Below are 21,457 nucleotides of genomic sequence, written 5' to 3' on the forward strand. Positions count from 1 at the left end.
GAGTACTTGTTATGCACAAGGCTCTGCACTGGATGCCTTAAAGAAATCTGAGGGATACCCCAGGTCGCTCAGGCGGCAGCATCTCTACGGTGCAGTCCCCAGGAAGAGACAGCCGCGCTGTACCCCAGCTGTGGCCATTCCTCAAGCTGGCTGCGAACTGGACCAGGTGGTCAAACCGCAAAGGCCTGTTGTACCAAGGGCCCCAGGGCGAGCTTAATCCCTCTGTCCGGGGACGAGACAGCAGGAGGGAGGGGAGGAGGGGAGTAACCAGGCTGGGGAGGAGGAGAGGCGGCTGCTAATCAGGGTTATTTTTGGTCTCAGCCCAGCTGCCTGCGAGCAAAGGATGATGGAGGCCCTTTAGGGTGGGGGTGATCAGGAGGCGGATTTAAGGTGTGCGCACATTCAGGCGGTGAAAAAGGTCGCCACACAGCACACGTGCGTTGCCATGGCAACAGTGTCCCCTCCTCCTTCAGCCACCTGGTCGGAGCGGGCCACCTCCCCAGCCCGGTAGTTGGTCCCTCACCTCTCTCCCCGCCATATCCCGTAGCTCTGAGGGTCAATCCCGCCGCATCTCCTAACTCTGACCCTGCCACCCGCGCCCCGCTGGGACCCCTGCGTGCCCCCGCCCGCACCCTCGTGTGCCCCAGCCTCCAGCCCCCGCCCTGGCCCGTGCCCGCGCTGCCCCTAACCCCAACCGGGTCTTCAGCCCTTCTCACCCAGCCTCGCTCTTCGCAGCGCCCACAGTTCCGACGCTCGGGCAAGCCCCACCCCCGGCCGCCCCCCACACTCGCGCCGACGGCCGCTCGTCTGCTGATTGGCTGGCCGGCGGGCCTCACGGCAGCACCGCCCACGACCGGGACATAAGAGCCGCTGATTGGACGTCAGTTAACCGCTCCTCCCCTCTGATTGATCGCTGTCCGCCGGTCACATTCTTGTTGGCTTCGAGCTCCCAGTTGGACCGTGTTGAGGCTTCGGCAACCTCCGGTTGGTGCAGCTCTGTGGCTCCGAGCCCTGATTGGCTGTCGAGATCGGTCTGAGGGCCGCCTGGCCCTTAGTCAACCAGTCACAAAGGGGCAGCTGCTGCTGCCACCTTCGTAAACGTGGAAGGCACCTCGAGGGGGATGCTAAAAAGTGTGACTTCCAGGGCATGAATTGTGAAATAGCATCATGAATAATAAGCCATGGGTAGTAACAACTATTTAAAAAGAGCCACGATGCCTTTTCATTTATGTACATTGGGTAAAGATGATTGGCTGTATATAGCATCAAGAGCTCTGGACCTGGATGCAGGAGGCCTCTTCCAGCCCCAGCTAGACAACTTAACATTGGACAAGGCACTTAACCTTTCAGAATCTCAGTTCCCAGATCTGAAAATGAGAGAGTTGGGCAGGTCTCTCTAAATTGCATTGGAGTTCCAATGACTTTGATAATACATTTTAAGTGATTTAAATCATTGTGATCCAGAGAGCCATGAAGTAGAAGTCAGAAAACAAGGTTTCACCTTCAGTTAAACTAAAAATTAGTTATCAAATGAGATGACATATGGCAAGGTGCCTGCCACATAGTATGTGTTCAATAAAACAGCAACTGGTGTTAATGGTAATAATGTTGATCTAGACCACAAGGCTGCCACCCTGCTTGGGCTTTAGTTTTCACTTTGGTGAAAGGAAGCATGAGTGGCAGCTCCTCCGTAAAGAAGACCATGATAAATGTATATTGAAGGTGGTAGGGATTGTTCTCTTACATACTTGCTAAGGACAGATAGTTGACTAATTTTTTAAGTAAAAGAGAAAATCCAAAATCAAAATGGCTGAATGATGTGGCATCATACGAGTTCTGGTGACAGACTGCCTGGGTTTTAATCCTGATCCAATACTTGCCAGCTCTGTTACGTTGAGAAAGTACCTTTACTTCTGTAAATTTCAAGTTCCTACCTTCTCAAATAAGGGCACTAGTAGTGCCTACTTCACAGAGTTGTGAGGACTGAGTTAGAAAAGTGTTAGCGATGGTTATTACCTAAGAAGCAGCACAAGAAGCTATCGCATATGGTTACTAAGCAAGTGTGTCAAAGATACAGAAATGCAATCACTGCTGTGGGCCTTTCTCATTCATTGCAGTAATGTTTACTGAGAGCCTCCCATGTATCAAGCCCTGTGCTGGGTGCTGGGGATGCTGCAATGACTACCATCACAGGCATAGTGTCTGTTGTCACAGAGACTAGCTGAGAAGACAAGTGAGAAGCAAGTAATTACAAAGCAGAGTGATGGGCAAGGAGCACATGGTGGCAGGAGGAGGATTGCTGGCAGAGGGGGCTGACCTAGAATCAGGGAAGTCCTTCCAAACTGACACCTGAAAGATGAACATATATTCCTCAAATAAAAGGGTGGATGGACAGAGAGAAGATTACATGTGGAAAGCTCTAGAGATGAGAGAACTAAGTACAGCTGAACTAGAATTGGACAAAGAGTGAAGGGAGATGAGATTAGGAAGATACAGAGAGCCAAGTGGTTGTGAGCTTAATAATTGTCTGCACGTTTTGTTTATAAAATAATATATAAAATAATATATAATAATATTTATTGTAATTATAAGTACATATATATATATATGTCCAGAACTGTGTGCCATGCACTACCCATTCATTCTATAGATATCTAGTGGGCCCTACTATGTACTAGCACCGTTCCAGTGTTTGGATACATAACACCAGTGAATATAAAACAAAGATCCTTGCTCCAGTGGAGCTTACATTCTAGTAGGAGAAGACAAATAATAATCAATAAACATAATAAGTAAAGTGTATAGTATGTCAGAGGGTGGTAAGTATAATGGAAAAAAACAGAAGGGAGATCAGGAATGCCATAGGACTTCAGGAAAAGTTAAGGTTTTTAAAAGGGTAGTGAGAGTACATCTCATTGAGAAGAGACATTTGAGCAAAGACTTAAAGGAGGAGATGAGTTAGCCGTAGGGATATCTGGGGGAAGAGCACTCCAGTAAAGAGAATAGGCAGTGCCAAATCCTTACGACCAGAGCATCCTGGAGGAGTCCCAGGAAAAGTAAGGATGGCACTGTAGCTGGAGTAGAATGAACAAGGAGTAAAGTAGGAGATGAGGTTACAAAGTGGAGGGTGAAGACTTCACTACATAGGATCTTATAAAGATTTTGGCGTGTAGTAGTTGTGGAATGAGAAGCCAATGGAAGGTTTGAGCAAAGGAGTGACCGGGTCTGATTTTCCAATCTGCTGGGTGGAGAAGAGACTGTGGACAGAACAGAGTGGAAGGAGACCAGTCAGGAGGCCACTGTAGTAATCCAGGTAAGAGACGGTGGGGGGCTTGGACCAGGGTGCAGCCACTGACATTGTAAGGAGTCAGTTTCTGCCTGCAGCTTGAAGGAGCCAGCTGGATTTCCAGATGGATGGGATGTGAGAAGTGAGAATAAGAGAAAAGTGAGGAGCTACTGAGCCTGAGTATCTGGAAGGACGGTTCCATCAACTGAGATTAAAAGGAGGGGGAGGGGCTCCCGGGTGGCTCAGTAGATTAAGCATCGGACTTTGGCTCAGGTCATGATCTCATGGTTCATTGGTTCGAGAGTCCTGCATCAGGCTCTGTGCTGACAGCTCAGAGCCTGGAGCCTGCTTCAGATTCTGTGTCTCCCTGTCTCTCTGCCCCACTCATGCTCTGTCTCTGTCTCAAGAATAAATAAACGTTTGGGGCGCCTGGGTGGCGCAGTCGGTTAAGCGTCCGACTTTAGCCAGGTCACGATCTCACGGTCCGTGAGTTCGAGCCCCGCGTCAGGCTCTGGGCTGATGGCTCGGAGCCTGGAGCCTGTTTCCGATTCTGTGTCTCCCTCTCTCTCTGCCCCTCCCCCGTTCATGCTCTGTCTCTGTCTGTCCCATAAATGGATAAAAACGTTGAAAAAAAAATTAAAAAAAAAAGAATAAATAAACGTTTAAAAAGTAATAAATAGATAAATAAAACATTAAAAATTTTTAAAAAGACTTTGGGCACAGAAGGTTTGAATGAAAAAAATTCAGAGTTCAGCCTTGGACATAGTAAGTTTAATGTATCTATTAGCCATCAAGTGGTGATGTTGAGAAGCTGCTGGATATATATGAATCTAGGGTTCAGGAGAGAGGTCTGAGCTAGAGATGTACCATTGGGAGTTATCAGGATATGGATATTAAAGCTAAGAGTCCAGTTGAGATGACTAAGGAAATGAGTATGGAGAAGAGGATCAGAGTCCGGGGGCACTCCGAATTTAAGGGTTCACATAGGAGAGGAAGATCCAGATTCATTTAGTCTTCCCAACTACTCTAAAATGAATTATTGTCATGATCCCCTTTTTATAGATGAGCAAACTGCAGTGGGTGCATAAGTAATCTGCCAGAGGTCAAGTAAATAGGTAAGTAGCCAAGCTGGAGTTCAAGCACACAGGAAGATCTAAGCAGTCTGGCCCAGACTGCACACCTTTGGCCTCTCTCATAAGCCTGGGGCCCCAGTGAAGAAATGTTAAGCGGGAAAGGGAAGTGCTTTCACATGGACATTTCAGAGAGACAAGGGATGTGGGATGGGTTAGAGAAGGCCCAGCTTGAGGGTAGGGAGGTCATTTAGACTATTGCAGCAATCCATGTGACAGATGCTAGTGACTTCAGCCAGCATGGGGGACCGGAGGGCACTGGACAAATTCTAGAGGTGTTTTTGAGGTAGAATGATGGGGGGTTAATTAGAAATTGAGTAGTAAGGAGGAATGGGGCATCAAGGATCATTCACAGATTTCTGATTTGGGCAGCTGTATGGATGCAAGTGTCATTTGTTGAGATGGGAATCATTGGAAGAGAGCCACATTGACGGGAGGGACAGGGGGCATGAATGCATCCATAGCCATGCCAAGGGTCATGTCCAAAATCAACACCCAAGTATTTTTTTTAGTTTAATCAAACATCATAGATTGGGGAGCTCATATAGTACCATGTCATGGTATTAAGAGGGACCACAGGAAACCATTGACAAATAGCAAGTCTATTTTATGCATAAAAATCTCTGGGAAAAGATTTTCTAAACGTGCCACTGACACACTATCACAGTGTTTAACAGCTCTCACTACTGAGTTGTTTGTCTACTGTGAGAAGGCAATCTCAGCTCTCAGCTAGTAATATTATTACTAATATTTTGGTCTGAGACAAGAGAGGCTTTGCTCACTGAGAAGACATTTTTAAGGGCTCAGTAGTGGGGCCCCAAAACCCCTCTCTGGCTTTGACACATCTCAGTGAGCAAAGCCCCTCTTGTCTCAGATCAAAGCCAGAGAGGGGTTTTGGGGCCCCACTACTGAGCCCTAAAAATGTCATCTCGCTGAGCAAGGCCTCTCTTGTCTCAGACCTCATTCCTGGCCGTGCACTGAAGAAACAGAATGCCTTCCCTCAATGTCTGTATTTTCACTGATCCCTCTACTTGGCATGTATTTGTCTCTTACTCACCCTATTTGTAGAAATTCTTTCCAGCCCTCAAGGCCCAGCCATATGTTTTCTCCTCCACAAAATCTGTCCCAAGCTGGATGCCCCCACATTGGAAGTAATTTCTCCCTCTTCTGTGATTAAGTAGCATTTCACAGCTCCTTCATATAACCTACAGTGCTTATGACACTGTGCCACACCTTTGGGTATGCAATCTGATCACCACAACTGGATTGTAAATCAGTTGAGAGCCACAGTGTGCATATCTCAATGCCTAATATACATTCATTCATCTATTAAACTAATATTTATGGAGTGCCTACTGCCGCCTGGACACTGAGGGTACAAAGGCAATTAAAGCATTCCTTCGAGTTTACAATCTAATGTGGAAAAAAAGACTCTAAAGAAAGGACCTGGTGTCTTTAAAAACTCAAAAGCAGCTCCTTAAAGGCTGGTCATGGAAGGAGCCTGTCCTTCCAGAGAGGAGAGCCTAAACCTAACATCCCTACCCTCCAACAAGAGACCCATCTTCCTCTTAGGGACCTCCTGCTACTCCCCACCATGCTGGACTTGGGAGATTAGTATTCCTTTAACTCTTCAACACCAGTACAGACACACTAGTTTTTAATTTCCCACAGCAGAGCAAGGACCAGGATGGATGCTTATACAAAGCTTGTCTAAAGACTTGGGGATCATAAAGGGGAAATGAACAGAAAAAGGAACATACACCTGACAATGTAGATCACAAGAGGTGATGTGATCAGGATATGCTGGGATGCACACCTGCTTCCAGGTGGCAGAAGTGCTCTCTAACCCTCCTACTCAGGAACCCCAGCAAAGCCAGCTCAAGTTCCTGAAATCCAAACCCTGCCTGACAAGAAGACAGCAGCGTCCCTCTCACTGCAGCCTCAGGCTGGCCTCCTGGTTCTAGTCTCCTGAGGAAAGTAGTCATGGAATCAAATGGCTCCTTCCCTAGACGCTATCCCCAGAAATACCCAACTGTGGATATCCCTGGACTTTATAACAGGTCCACCTAGGGCACAGCACTATTCTGTGTCTTCTTGCTAGATGTTCCTTCATTCTCTCTCTACACTCCTTGCATAGATTACCTCATGAGTGTAAGTACTCTTTTCATTATTGAATTTTGATTTAATACCTCCAACCTCAACCTCTTCATAAACCTCCAGATCTACATATCCAATTACCCACTTGGCATCTCCACTTACGTGCCTCACAGACATCTTAACGGGGCAAAAAGGAACTCTTGAATTTTCTTCCCAAATCTGTTCCTTCTTCCAGCCCTGCACCACCTCCAGTTTTCCCCATCTTGGTAAACAACATCATCATCCATTCAGCTACTCAGACCAATACCCACGAATCATCCTGAAGTCCTCCATTACCCTTGTGCCCACATCTAATCTAGAAACAAACCCTGATGTTTCCATCGCCAAAGTATATCAGGAATCCATCCTCTCTTCAACTCCACTGTCACAACCCCCATCCAGGCCACCGTCGCCTCTTGCCTGAAACACCTACAGACTGGTCTCCCCATTGCACTCTAACCCCTTTCAATTCATTTTCTGTACAGCAGCAAAAGTGAGTTTAAAAGAACTATGAATGGTTATGTGCAGCATAGACCCTTCAATGTTTTCCCACAGCATAAATTTAAATGCCTTTACCACCTTGCTATAGACTGTGTCCCCTCAAAATTCATATGTTAAATCCTAAAGTCCAATAGGATGGTATTTGGAAATGGGGCCTGTGGGGTGTGATTAGTTCATGAGAGTGAAGTCCTCATTAGTGCTCATGAATCCGTCTCTTATAGGAGACCCCAAGGAAGAACCTTGCACTTACCACCATGTAGGGACACAGAGAAAAGATGGCTGTCTATGAAACATGAAGCAGGTCCTCACCAGACACCAAATCTGCTGGTGCCTTGACCCTGCACTTCTCCACATCCAGAATTGTGAGAAATAACAGTTTGTGGGGCGCCTGAGTGGCTCAGTTGGTTAAGCGTCCGACTTCGGGTCAGTTTGTGATCTCGCAGTTTGTGAGTTCAAGCCCTGTGTCAGGTTCTATGCTGACAGCTTGCTTGGAGCCTGGAGACTGCTTCAGATTCTGTCTCCCTTTCTCTCTGCCCCTCCCCCACTCACACTCTGTCTCTGTCTCTCTCAAAAATAAACATTAAAAAAAATTAAAAAAAAAAGAAATAACAGTTTGTTGTTTAAGCCACCCAGTCTATGTACTTGTGTTGCAGCAGCTTGAACAGACTAATGCACATCTATCTATCTCCTCCCCTCTCTCCAATGGAGTCTCTTGTCCCTCCTCCAACCCACCCTCCCCACTCCCCATTTCTAGGCCCTGGAATATGTTGTTCTCTCTGCTTGAAAGGTTTTCCCCCTGGTCTTCATATAGCTAGCCCCTTTTCTTTACCTTTAGGCAGTGGAGGAAGAAATTGTTTCATTATATGACTAGGTGAATGAATTATCATTATGTTATATGTCCTGTGATGGTGTATATACAGACTATTATGTAAGCAACTAGTAAGTGTTCAAGAAAAAAAAAGCTCATTCAATAAAACTGAATTACTAGCCTACTCTGTTCTTATCCTAAATTGGAGCCATCAGGGATTACATTCAGGGGCATGTAACAGAAAACCTAAACTTAAATAATACTGGCTCCAACAAGATAGGGGTTTATGTTTCTCATATTATGAGAAGTTGAGAGGCAAGAAACCCAGGGCTGGAACATCAGCTTCGCATCAAGGATTCAGGCTTCTCGTAGGTTGGCATTCCACCTTTCCTAGGGTGGAACTTGCACCTTCATGCTCACAACATTGCTGTCGTGGCTCCAGGCCTCAAGCTGTATTCCACACACACAAAAAAGGAGGAAAGACAAAAAGCAAATGAACATGAGCCAAAGGGGAGTCAGTTCTCTTTGATGAGCTTTTCATGAGGTCCCACTTTTGCTCTGTTGTTGAGTATTGAGCTAAAAGAGGTCCTGGGAATATTTTTAGCTGGGCACAATACTACCCCCACCTCCCAAACAGGACTCTGTTAATAAGGAAGACAGGAGAATGGAAATTGGATAGACAACTAACAGGATGTCCCCAGCCAGTGGGAGTGAATAGAGCAGTCCATGAATAGATTGGATATTTTATTTTATCAAGTTTATTTATTTTGAGAAAGAGAGAGCAGGGGAGGGGCAGAGAGAGAGGAAGAGAGAAAGAAATCCCAAGTAGGCACCGCACCAACAGTGCAGAGCCTGACACAGAGCTCAAACGGTGAAATTGTGACCTGAGCCGAAATCCAGAGTCAGACGCCCAACTGAGTGAGACACCCAGGTGCCCCTAGCTTGGATGTTTTAAATAAAGTCTAGAATTGAAAGACTTAGGGAAGACTGCCTGGAAAACAGAGAAGTTCCACAAGATAACTTTTATGTAATTTCCCCAAGATAAATTAAAATAAGAAAAAACAATAAAAACATGTCCATAGAACAAGAATGGCTGGTAAGTGATGGCCAGGAAAAGGGTAATGTGGTCAGCTCTGGTCTGAAAGGGCTGTAGGATGGCAACTGGTCTCAGGGTCCTAAATAGCCACAAACTGACCATGTGATCTGGGGCAGGTTAGCTAGATAAATTCTTTGGATCAAAATGTTATCTGTGAAATGAGAGGATTGGATCAAACTATCTCTGAGATCTTTCCCAACTCTAAATTTCTATTAACAATGATCTTTCTTTCTTTTCTTTCTTTTCTAGCAGTGAAATATTTTAGACAAATGAAAGCTTACATAGAAAACAGATAAAGCAGAATGATATGGGGATCAGAATCCTGAAGTTCTGTCTACTTGGTTTCAGTCTTTACCCCCATGATGACCCCTGAGCTCTATAGAGTGTACCTCTTTATATTTTTATGTGTAACTGTAATAAAATAAAACGATGTCTTTACTGGTATAAGTCAGGCTACAGATACAGCGGTATTCTTTTCAGAGAGGGAAAGTTGGTTTTATTTGTTAAAAACAATCTTAAACACTTTAAAAAAAAAGTCAAGTTAAATCATTAGCGTTTCAAATTGTGACACTCTGTTGTGACTTTCAGGTGAAAATCACTGCGGAAATATTAATCAAATCTCATAAGAAAATTGACAATCTCCTCCAAAATGTGTTCAGTAACATTGGGAAAGAAAGCAGCTTGGATTATAAAGAAAAGTTTTCAGAGTAACATACTTATTATTTTCTAGGTAGTTATTTAGATAAAAATTATTCTCAGAGGAAAAAAAAAAAAAACAAACCTTCACTTTGCAAATACTTGTTTCCTGTGTGCCAGACTTGGCTGCTTCCTGTTTACCAAAAGTAATTGTTGGTAATTCAAAGCAAAGACCAGAAAAAAGTACCTCTTGTCAGTCACCTGCTGAACTTCCTTCCCTTTCACTTGTTACACTTTTAACATTCCCAAAGTTTTTTAAAAACCCTTTTAAAACTTTAATTTATTCGAAAAAGTAATACTGGAAAGACTCAATGGATTCTGAAATAGTTATCTTCAAGTTTCTTCCTCTAGTATCTACACTCTTGAGGATAAGATTTTATGACTACTGTTTATTTTTCTGACCCATACAGAAACCTAAGCTTACCTTTATCTCCAAAATAGTCCATTATACCCAGTTTTCCTCTCTTTCTCCCCACCATAAGCTTCTGCATTTTTCTCTCCACTGCTTTCCTTCCTCCTTCTTGATCCTGCTTTTTCTCTCACTAAACGTAACCTTTTTAATTTCCAGATAGGTCTGGAAAACACCATCTGTTCCAAGGATCCCTGGTGCAGATTATACGTTCAGGGGCACTATTCCTTGAACCCAAAATCCCAGACACATGGCCAGCCAGACTTTTTCTCATTTTTTAGTTTAATTTTTGCAAATCTCCTCCCCAGACAAAATAAAGTAAATCGTATTCAGGTATTCATTAAAAGCAATGCAAAACTCAAAAAGTATATATTTTAATGATACATTTCAATTAGATGCTTGAGAAAAATACAGGTTATTGTTTACATATTTATGTCGCCTTGTCCTCGGCCATAAGGTGCCTAGCTGTCTGAGTCCGACATCCCTCAGACCGAAGCCTCAGTCTAATGAACCAACTAGTCTTTATTCTAGCGAACGGGCCGAATTTCTAAACGAGCGTGGCTGAGCGTTTGCGCCAACAACGGGGCAGACTCGGTAATAAGCTCCTCGCTACAGAAGGTGGTGCTATTGGGTCTGAGGGGCGCAGGGGCTGGCCGGGGAACTCCCAGAGCAGAGTTGCAAAAAGAAACCCGGGATTTCTAAAGCGAGTCCCCTTGCTTGGAACACTCGAGAGTGAGACTTCTAGGGACTCAAAGAGTTGGAGGTAAAGGCAGAAATGCTCCGGCAGGAGGGAATCCGGGAGGAAACAGACCCCAGAGCTAAGGGTGGCGTCTCGGGGCTGGGCTCTAGCGTCCAGGGGCGCCTTCTGGGGACGGGGTGCAGCGCGCGGAGAAAAGTTGTCGGGCGGAGAGAAAGGGGGGCGATGAAAACCAAATGTCTTTCATCCCCTGGAGACAAAGAGGTGCCTTCTTCTGACAACAGCTGCCAGTGCCACACACACCATACGGCGGGGCCGGAGGGGGAGGGGAGCCGGCGAGGGGAGCGTCTGAGACGGGGACCGGCTCCGACTTTCAATAATGGGGTGGTTGTCATGGCGACGAGCCCTCCATCTAAAGGGGGTGGCTGAAAGGACCCATTGTTCTGGAGCGGGGCTGCCCGGGTTGCGCCTGTTTCTAAGAGACACCTTTGAACACCTCCCCGCGTTCCGGGGAGGGCTGCGGACGGGAGCCGGAGAGCGTCCCCGGGAGTTGCGCGCCAGGACCGCATACCACAGATGGCGACGCCACCGCGGCTCGACGAGGGGAGCAAGCCGCCGCTTGCGCCCGGGCTCGCCGCCTCCCACGCAGGCATGCGCCAGGGACCAGCGTGGGACTCGCGCGCTTGCCGCCGCTCTGGCGCTCGGTTCGTCACGCCCCCGGCTCCCGCCGCGCGCGAGGCTGACCGATGGCGCGGGGGACGAACGGGCGACTCCGCTAACGCCTGCCCGGGGGTGGGGCTAGGGCGGCGCGGGAAAGCCCCACGGAGTAGCTCTCCCGTCGTCCTGGGAGAAAAACCAGATCACCGTGTCAAGATGAAGTTACAGGGCAGCATCGCAATTTCCCCATACGAGCAAACAGTTCGAAACAACCTGAAAGTCCGTCGCTGGGGGCCGGTTAAATAATGTGGGGCACGTCCCTCTGATGAAATATTAAGCTGTCATTAAAAAATACAAGGCAAAGGGGCTCCTGGGTGGCTCAGTGGGTTATGCCACCGACTTGGCTGGGGTCTTGATCTCGCAGTTCACGAGTTGGAGCCCTGCGAGTTCCAGCCCTGCGTCAGGCTGTGTTGACAGCTCCGAACCTGGAACCTGCTTCGGATTCTGGGTCTCCCTCTCAGCCCCTCCTCTGCACGTGCTGTCTCTCTCAAAATTAAATAAACACCAAAAAGTTTTTTTAAAAAAATACAAGGCAACTCCGTATGTGGAGATACGGGAATTTTCTGGTATAGTCTAAGTAATCAAGCAAGGTGCAGAACAGTGTGAGCTGCCTGTGTACGCGCATAGACACATAGACTGGTGTGTTTGCGTCTCTCTGAGCGGTTGCGTCTTAGTGGGCCGACTGTGGGACTAGAGTATGTAGTGGGGAGACGAAGAAAACTCTCTTTTCAGAAAACCATATTGTCTTCTGTACTTTATGAATTTTATCCTATATACCACGTATTTATTACCTCTTTAAAAAACTTTTAAGAGTTCAAAAATTGTATTTGAACACGAATGAGATTTGGAACTCTCCATATGGCATCTAAACGCCTTTTTAAAAATGCTTTAATAAATACTAGTTTTAAAAGTATATATGTACAAGCAAATGCCATTAACTCACAGATATGTAAAGGTAGTCACAGTGGCCAGTCACATATGGAAACATACATTGAGGGCCATCTGATATTGGAGGATTCCACTGTATAATCCATCTATTATTATATCAAATTAACCACAGGGCTCCCAAATTAAATTAATGGCATTGCATTAGGGTGATTTTCCTAACTACAAAATGATTTATAATCAGTGAACTGGACTACTGAACCCCAAAGACATTGATGAATTTTCTACACATAAAAATAAAAATTGTTGGGGCACCTGGGTGGCTCAGTGGGTTAAACATCCAACTCTTGATTTCAGCTCAGGTCATAATCTCACAATTTGTGACATCGAGCCCCGCATCAGGCTCTATGCTGACAGCGCGGAGGCTGCTTGAGAGTCCCTCTCTCCCTCTCTCTCTCTCTGTCCCTTCCCTGCTCATGCATGCTCTCTTTCTCTTTCTCTTAAAAAAAAAAAAAATTAAAAGCTTTAGTGACTCTGAAAAACAGGGAGAAGGTTGTGTGAATTTCTAGGAGAAAGCACATAGGAAAAGAGCACTCTGCCATTCATGGGGACAGTTGCCACTGATCTTAAAGTAGAACTTTGAAGAAAATTGATTTGGGGGGCTATGAATCCCAGTTACCCCTTCCTCTCCATCGCTGTGCCTGTCACCTTCTAGCTCAGAGCAGTGGCGGTTTCTCCCTTGTTGCACAACCAGAAAGTCCTAGGTTTATGCCTATGGACAACACCTGCTTATAAGAGCCAAAAGCTGTAGGTGTATTTAGGCAGCAAGCCAGAGAACTTTTTGAGTTTGAAATTTTGTTTCTTTAAGCTGGGAAGAACTGTCTAGAAGCTCCTCCACCCAGCTAACAGCTGACTTGTGTTGGCTTGTTTAAAGCACTCATGAAATTGGCCATAGTACAGAATTCTTATGAAGCACTGGACTTACCAGTAGGAACAGAATACTTCCTATGTAATTATGGTAGAGCTCACTCTACTCAATATCACTTAGAGGCAGGCAAACACTAATTCCAGCTAATAAGAATTAAGTTCTGACTATAGAATCTAGGCTCTGGATATATGGGTGTTCACTGTACATTTCCTTCAAATTTTCTGTTATGTTTGAAATATTTTCTAATAAATTTTCAGATAATTTTCTGATCTGAAAGCTCCATTTTCTCAACATTTCTGAAGAACAAAGCAAGACCAATATTTGGGAAAATACTAGAACTTTTCATTTAAAATCATATTTCCCACTCCATAAAACAAAAACAAAAACACCCTAAGATCATAAGGATACCATGAATAATAACACAGAATGAGATTCAGAGTCTAAATAATTTCAATGGTTTTCTTAAGCTTGAAAACACTTTGGGGAAAATATTTGGAATTTCCTAATAAAATAATTCCCAGTATTCTTAAAAAAAAATTTTTTTTTAAATGTTTATATTTGAGACAGAGCAAGAGACAGAGTGGAGGCAGAGGAGGGGCAGAGAGAGAGGGAGACAGAATCTGAAGCAGGCTCCAGGCTCTGAGCTGTCGTCACAGAGCCCGATGCCGGGCTCGAACCCACAAACCGTGGGATCATGACCTAAGCTGAAGTCAGGCGCTTAACCAACTGAGCCACTCAGGCGCCCCTAATTCCCAGTATTCTTAAATTTTAGAGATAACACAAATTTTTTAAATTTTTTTTTAACGTTTATTTATTTTTGAGACAGAGAGAGACAGAGCATGAATGGGGGAGCGTCAGAGAGAAAGGGAGACACAGAATCCGAAACAGTCTCCAGGCTCTGAGCTGTCAGCACAGAGCCCGACACAGGGTTCCAACTCACATACTGCAAGGTCATGACCTGAGCCGAAGTTGGAAGCTCAACCAACTTGAGCCACCCAGGTGCCCCGAGATGATAACACAAATTGTGTGTGTGAATGGGATGTTCTTTTTTTCCCCTTTGTATTCAATTTTAAATTGCTATTAGTTGTTTCTCACTCCCAGATTGCCCTCTTTGTAGGCTTCCATCTTCCAGAAGTTCCTAAAGGGCCTCAACCCAGTGTAGATGTCAAAGTCTCAAAGTTTTCTTCTTCCTTTTTAAGCACCCATGGGCATCTCTTCCCACAGCTGCCAAACTACCCACCAACTAATATTCAATCTGTCCTTAGCCCTTTCAGCATACTACGAATAAATAGAAAAGAATCTGAACTATGAAGTGTACAACTAGTGAACATTTTATAGTCAATTAAACTTGATGAGTTTTCTTAGCTTACTATCTAATATTTTTGTATATTAAAATACAAATATAGCACCCTAACTCCAATCCCCCACTCCCTTGATTAAGTGCACAAGAGGTTAAGTACTTATTTTACCAAATTAGAAAAAAGGAAAAAAAATATGAAGAGAAAATGAAAAGAACAGTAATTATAGAAATTAATGAAGTTGAAAACTGATCAAGAAAAGAGAAAGTAAAAATGGAAAAGAAGTAAGAGATAATCATGGATATAGAAAAGATTTATTTTATTTTACTTTATTTTATTTTATTTTATGTTTTTTTTTTTTTTTATTTAAAAAAAATTTTTTTTTCAACGTTTATTTATTTTTGGGACAGAGAGAGACAGAGCATGAACGGGGGAGGGGCAGAGAGAGAGGGAAAGAGAGAATCTAATTGAAAGCAGCCTTCACACTGTCAACATGGAGCCCGATGTGGGGCTTGATGCGAGGCTCAAACCCAGGAACTGTGAGATCATGACCGGAGCCAAAGTCGGAAGCCCAACCAACTGAGCCACCGAGGTGCCCCTAGAAGATATTTTTTAAAAAAGTTTTCTTCATAGGGGTGCCTGGACAGCTCAGTTGGGTAAGCATCTGACTTTTTTTTTTTTATTTTATTTAAATTTTTTTTTTTCAACGTTTATTTATTTTTGGGACAGAGAGAGACAGAGCATGAACGGGCGAGGGGCAGAGAGAGAGGGAGACACAGAATCGGAAACAGGCTCCAGGCTCTGAGCCATCAGCCCAGAGCCCGACGCGGGGCTCGAACTCACGGACCGCGAGATCGTGACCTGGCTGAAGTCGGACGCTTAACCGACTGCGCCACCCAGGCGCCCCAGCATCTGACTTTTGATCTCAGCTCAGGTCTTGATTTCAGGGTCATTAGTTCAAGCCCTTAGCATGGGGCCTACTTTATTTATTAAAAAAAATTTTTTTTAATGTTTATTTATTTTTGAGAGAGAGAGATTGAGATAGAGCATGAGTGGGGGAGGGGCAGAGAGAGAGGGAGGCACAGAATCCTAAGCAGGCTCCAGGCTCTGAGCTGTCAGCACAGAGCCCTTCATGGGGCTCAAACTCAGGAACCGTGAGTTCATGACCTGAGCCGAAGACGGGTGCTCAACCGACTGAGCCACCCAGGCACCCTGCGTGGATTCTACTTAAAACAAAAACAAAAACAAGTGTTCTTCATAAAATTATGAATTATGTGACAACATATTTGAAGCTTTAGATGAAATGTAAAATTTCCTGGTAGAATGTAAATGACAAAAAGTGACCCAAGAAAAGGTGGAAAATCTGAATGGCCCATTATCATAGAAGAAATGGAAAAATAATTAAACATTTTTCCATGAGAATAAGAGGATAACAAAAACTATTATTAATATCTTCAGAGAGATAAGAGGGATCTATGGGAATGAGAACAGAACAATATGAGGAAGGAGCAATAGAGAACAAAGACCAAGAAAGAACTCCTAGAAATTTGATATATGGCTATCTTAGCTTGAAAATTCAAAAAAACATTCAGGAGAGTAAGTCTGGAAATCTCCCAGGAAGTATAGAAAAAAGACAGAAGTAGAGAAAACAGAGGAAAGATATAAGAAAAACAGTAGACTAATGCAAAAAGTTTAATATCTTACTAAAAGGAATGCTATAGAGCATAGAGGAAATGGAAAGAAGGAAACTTTTTTTTTTTTTTAATCTAGTAAACTTCCCCATACTGAAGGGCCTGAGTATCTAAAGTGAAAAGACTCAGTGAGTACCTAGGTCAAAGAATGAAAACTACCCACAGTAGGAAGAAGAAATACCTAAAACCTACATGGATTTAAAGAAGAAGAAGGAGAAAGAGAATATGGAGGAAAAGGAGAAGAAGAAGAAAAGAAAAAGAAGAAGGAGGAGTTGAAAGAAGAGAAGTGATAGGTTATCTGGTGCATTTGACCAGGGGGAAATAAAGGAGAAGCACTACATAGTTCTACTGGAGAGTGAAAGAAGAATAATTTGAGTACAAGTAAACAAACACATGAAAAGTAATTAACTTCAGGAAAAACAGAATGCTGTATGAGAAAAGAAATGTCATCACAATATATTACTCAGCATATCAGTGATAAAGCATTAATATCCAGATATATAAAAAACTTCTGTGATTCAACAACAACAAAAGACTTAATTTCAAAATGGGCAAAAGACGTGAATAGACATTTCTCCAAAGATGAGATACAAGTGGCCAACGAGTACATGAAAGATGCTAAATGTTATGAATCATTTGGGAAATGCAAATTGAAACTACAGTGAGGTACCCTCTCACATCCCTGAAGCTGGCTAGTGTAAAAAATAACAGGGGTGCCTGGGTGGCTCAGTCAGTTGAGCGTCCAACTTAACCTCAGGTCATGATCTCGAGGTTTGTGAGTTTGAGCCCCACATTGGGCTTGCTGCTATCAGCACAGAGTCTTCTTTAGATCCTCTCTCTCTCTCTCTCTCTCTTTCTCTCTCTGCCCGTTCCCCACTCACATTTTCCCTCTATCAAAAATAAATGAACATTTAAAAACAGCAACAACAACAACATAAAATAACAAGTGTTGGTAAGGATATAGGGAAATTTGAACACTTATGGACAATTGGTGGGAATGTAAAATGGTGTGGCCTCTATGGAGATCAGTATAGTAATTCATTAAAAAATTAAAAATATAGAAATATGATCAGGAATTTCACCTCTTGGTATATATTAAAAAGAATTGGAGGGGCGCCTGGGTGGCTCAATCAGTTAAGCATCTGACTCTTGTTTTCAGCCCGGGTCATGATCTTGTGGTTTGTGGGTTCGAGCCCTGCATTGGGCTCTGCCCTGACAATGCAGAGCCTGCTTGGGATTCTCACTCTCCCTCACTCTCTGCCCCATCCCCACTTGTGCTCTCTCTCTCTGTCTCTCAAAATAAATAAATAAACTTAAAAAAGAAAAAAATAATTGGAATCAGGAACTTAAAGAGATATTTGCACACCCATGATCATAGCAGTGCTACTCACACAACAGCAAAATGGTGGAAGCAATCTAAGTGTCCACGAACAGATAAATGGATAAACAAAATGTAATATATACATATAATGGACTATTATTCAGCCTTAAAAAGGAAGGATTTTCTGACATATGTGACAACATGCGTAAACCTGGATGACATTATGCTAAGAGAAATAAATCAGTCACAGAAAGACAAATACGATATGATTCCACTTAAGCAGGTATCTAGAGTAGTCAAATTCATAGAGGCAGAAAGTTGAATGGCAATTGCCAGGGGCTAGGGGGGAAATGAAGAGCTATTGCTTAATGGGTACAGAGTTTCAGTTTTGCAAGAGGAAAAAGTTTTGGAGACTGATAACACAACAATGTGAATATACATAACACTATTGAACTGTACACTTAAGAAAGGTTAAGACGGTAAATTTCATGTTATGTGTATTTTAATACAGTTAAAAAATGTTTAATTAATTCAAAATAGATCAAAGACCTTAATATAAGAGCTAAAACCATCAAACTCTTAGAAGGAAACAGGTGTAAATCTGCATGACCTTGGATTATACAATAGTTTCTTAGGTATGACACCTAAAGTACAAACAAAGAAAAAAAATAAATTGGGCTTCATCCAAATTAAACAGACACTAGCAAGAAAGTGAAAAGACAACTGACAAAATGAGAGAAAATATTTCAAATCTTATATCAGATGAGGGTCTAGTATCTAGAATATATAAAGAGCACTCACAATTCAGTAAGAAAAAGATAACCAATTTTAAAATATGCAAAGGATTTGAATAGACATTTCTCCAAAGAAAATATACAAATGGCCAAGAAACAGTTGAGAAGATGTTCAAGATCTTTAGTCAACAGGGGAATGCCAATCAAAACCACAATGAGATATCATTTCATACTCACTAGGGAGGCTATAAAGAACAAGCAAACAGACATCCAAAAAATAACAAGAGTTGCGACATGTGGAGAAATGAGAAGTTTCACATATTGATGGTGGTAATGTAAAATGATACGACTGCTGTGGGAAACAATTGGGTGCTTCCTCAATAAGTTAAAAATAGAATTATCCTGTGACCCAGCCATTTTACTCCTAGTTATATACCTGAGAGAATTGGAAACTTACGTTCACACAAAAAGTCGTAAATGAATGTTCATAGCAGCATTGTTCATAATTGCCATAAAGTGAGAATAACTCAAATGTCCCATCGACTGATGAACAGATACACAAAATGTAGTATATACACACAGTGACATAAAAAGATAAGTAATGATAGATGCTACAACAGGATGAACCCTGAAAGCATATGTTAAGTCAAAGAAGAACCCAGTGACAAAAATCACATATTATATGATTCAATTTATGTGAAGTATCCAGAATAGGTAAGGTAAATCATACAGACAGAAAGTAGATTAGCCTGGGATTTGGGGTAAAGGAGAGTGGGAATGAGGAGTGACAGCTAATGTGTATAGAGTTTCTTTTTGGGGTGGTGAAAAAGATTTAATATTAGATTGTGCTGATGCTTGCACAACTTTGTGAATATATTAATATCCATTGAACTATATACTTTATATGAGTGAATTTTATGATATGTGAAGTAGATCTCAATAAAGCTATAAAAAAAGAATCTCAAAAAAAAAAAAAGGAGCTATTATCTCTCCCCCCATCCTCCCTCTTTTCATTGTTATCATGATATTTGCATTTCTTTTCATCTTCCATGTTCTTGGATTACTTTCTGTATACATTATTTTCTCCAATACAGGGTGAGTGTCTTTTTGCCTTTCTACTCTCTCCCTTCAGCCTCCATGTGTGAGAACTGGTCACTTGTTGTTTTCTCCTCTCTTATCACTTGGGAGTGGCAGAAGGACAAGGAGACTGGAAAGAGGCAAGGGATAAAGCAAGAATACCAGGAAAAAAATCCACTGCAATAAGTAAGGTGAGAAACGACCTGGGTAGCCTCGGGAGAGATAGTGGAAGTAGTTAGATTCTTCATAAAATTGAAGGTGGGGCAACGAGATTTGCCAACAGATTGGTTATGAGGTGTGAGAGATAGAGGAGTCAAGAATGACATTAAAGTTATTGGCCCAAGTACCGGGAAAGAATGAGATTACAATCTTTACTAACATGAAGAGTCTAGAGAAGCAGGTTTGGGTTGAAATATCAAGAGGTCTCTTTAGACAGTTTGAGGTGTTTAAATCTAAGATGTCTCCAAGTAGAGCTGTTGGGTAGTGTGATATAATAAAGAACATCTCTAGTCTTGGGTGCCTGGGTGGCTCAGTGGGTTAAGTACCTGACTTTGGCTCAGGTCATGATCTCACGGTTGGTGAGGTTGGTGAGTTGGAGTCCCGCTTGGGGTGAGCATGAGCCCTGCATCGGGTGAGCCCTGCTTCTCTCTCCCTCCCCACTTCCTCTCTCTTTGCCCTTTCTCTCTGCCTCTCACTCACTTATGCCCTCTCTTTCTCTCTCTCTCTCTCTCTCTCTCTCAAGAAAAGAAAGAATAGATCTAGTGTTTGTCCCAGGTTCCTGACATGCAGCTTCAAATATCCTGAGAATTTTCTAAGTGATAGGAGTGTCTTGTTATGCTAATGAGGTGGTTCCTGGTGTGCCCCTAGGTAACTTCAGGATAGGGACTGATCGCCAGAAAAACCAATCTTGTAATTAGAGGGTTGGAACTTTGGGCCAGCCTGACTTGAAGGAAGGAGAGGTAGACTGGAGATTGATTTTAGTCTACTGGCCAATGTGATTTAATCAATCATGCTTTCATAATAAGTCCCTAATGAAAACTCTGGACACTGAGGCTTGGAGGAGTTTCCTTGTTGGTGAACACGGTGATGTGCCCAGAGGGTGATGTGCCCTGACTGTGTAAGGAGAGGACATAGAAACTCTGCACTCTTCCCAAGATCATACCCTATGTGTATCCTTTAGAATAAAACAATTGTAAGCATAGCACTTTCAGTGGATTCTGTGAGTCATTCTAGTGAATTATTGAACCTATGGGGATTATACGAATCCCCCAATTATAGCCAGAAGTGTGGTGACCTGGAGACACTGGTGGTTAGCATCAGAATTGAATTGTATTACAATACACTCAATTGATGTCAGACCAGGTAGGGTGGAAACAGAGGAAGTTGGTAGCTTGATACTCAGTTCTGAGGATTCAGAGAGTCAGGGCTAGAAGGAAAACACTGTGAGCTTTGAGAATATAGATAGTGTTTAAAGGCCCAAGACTGGAAGAAGTTATCTAAAGAGTGAGAGTACATAGAAAAGACACCTGAAGCCATGCCAACATAGAAGTGAGGAAGATGAGGAAGAACCAGTAAAGCAGACTGAGAAGTGGCCAGAGAGGAAAGCCAGACAAGTGTGATCCTGAAGGCAGTAAACTGTATCTAACAGTGCTGATAAGTTGAGTAAGACAGAGACAGAGAATTTTTCATTAGATTTAACAATGTGGAGGTTACAGGAGACCAAGTTCAGAGAAGTTTCAGTGGAGTGATGGGGTTCAAGAAAGAATGGAAGGTGAGAAATCAGGGCAACATATTTAACTTTTTTATTTTAAAGAGAGGAAGAGAAATGAGGCAATAGCTGGAGGAGGTAGTGGAATCAAGGAGGCATTGATTTGTCTTTATAAATGAGTGAAGTAGCAGTAGGTTTACATGTTGATGGAAAGGATCCAATAGAAAAGGAAAAATTTACAGAGAAGAACAGTCACTGGATGGGGCAAGCTGGGTGAGTAGCAGGTGAGCTGGGTCAGAACTTAGTATACAAATGAAGATTATCCATAGTAATCAAATG

At 43.1% G+C, this 21,457-nt stretch overlaps 1 protein-coding gene across 2 annotated transcripts in view; it reads right to left on the bottom strand.

The window, feature by feature from the left end:
• Positions 1 to 21,457, bottom strand: part of AP3M2 (adaptor related protein complex 3 subunit mu 2) — a 111,008-nt gene that overhangs the window by 23,076 nt on the left and 66,475 nt on the right. The window contains exon 1 of one of the 2 annotated variants that reach the window (XM_086703604.1): positions 717 to 836. The exons of the other annotated variant lie outside the window; for it this stretch is intronic. The gene's annotated coding sequence lies outside the window, so the exon portion shown is untranslated. Of the gene's footprint in view, positions 1 to 716; positions 837 to 21,457 lie in introns of those variants that run through there. 2 annotated transcript variants of the gene reach the window in all.

Source organism: Puma concolor, chromosome B1, assembly GCF_028749965.1.
Source record: "Puma concolor isolate L17-30 chromosome B1, mPumCon1.1.hap2, whole genome shotgun sequence".
In the NCBI taxonomy this organism is placed as follows: Eukaryota; Metazoa; Chordata; class Mammalia; order Carnivora; family Felidae; genus Puma; species Puma concolor.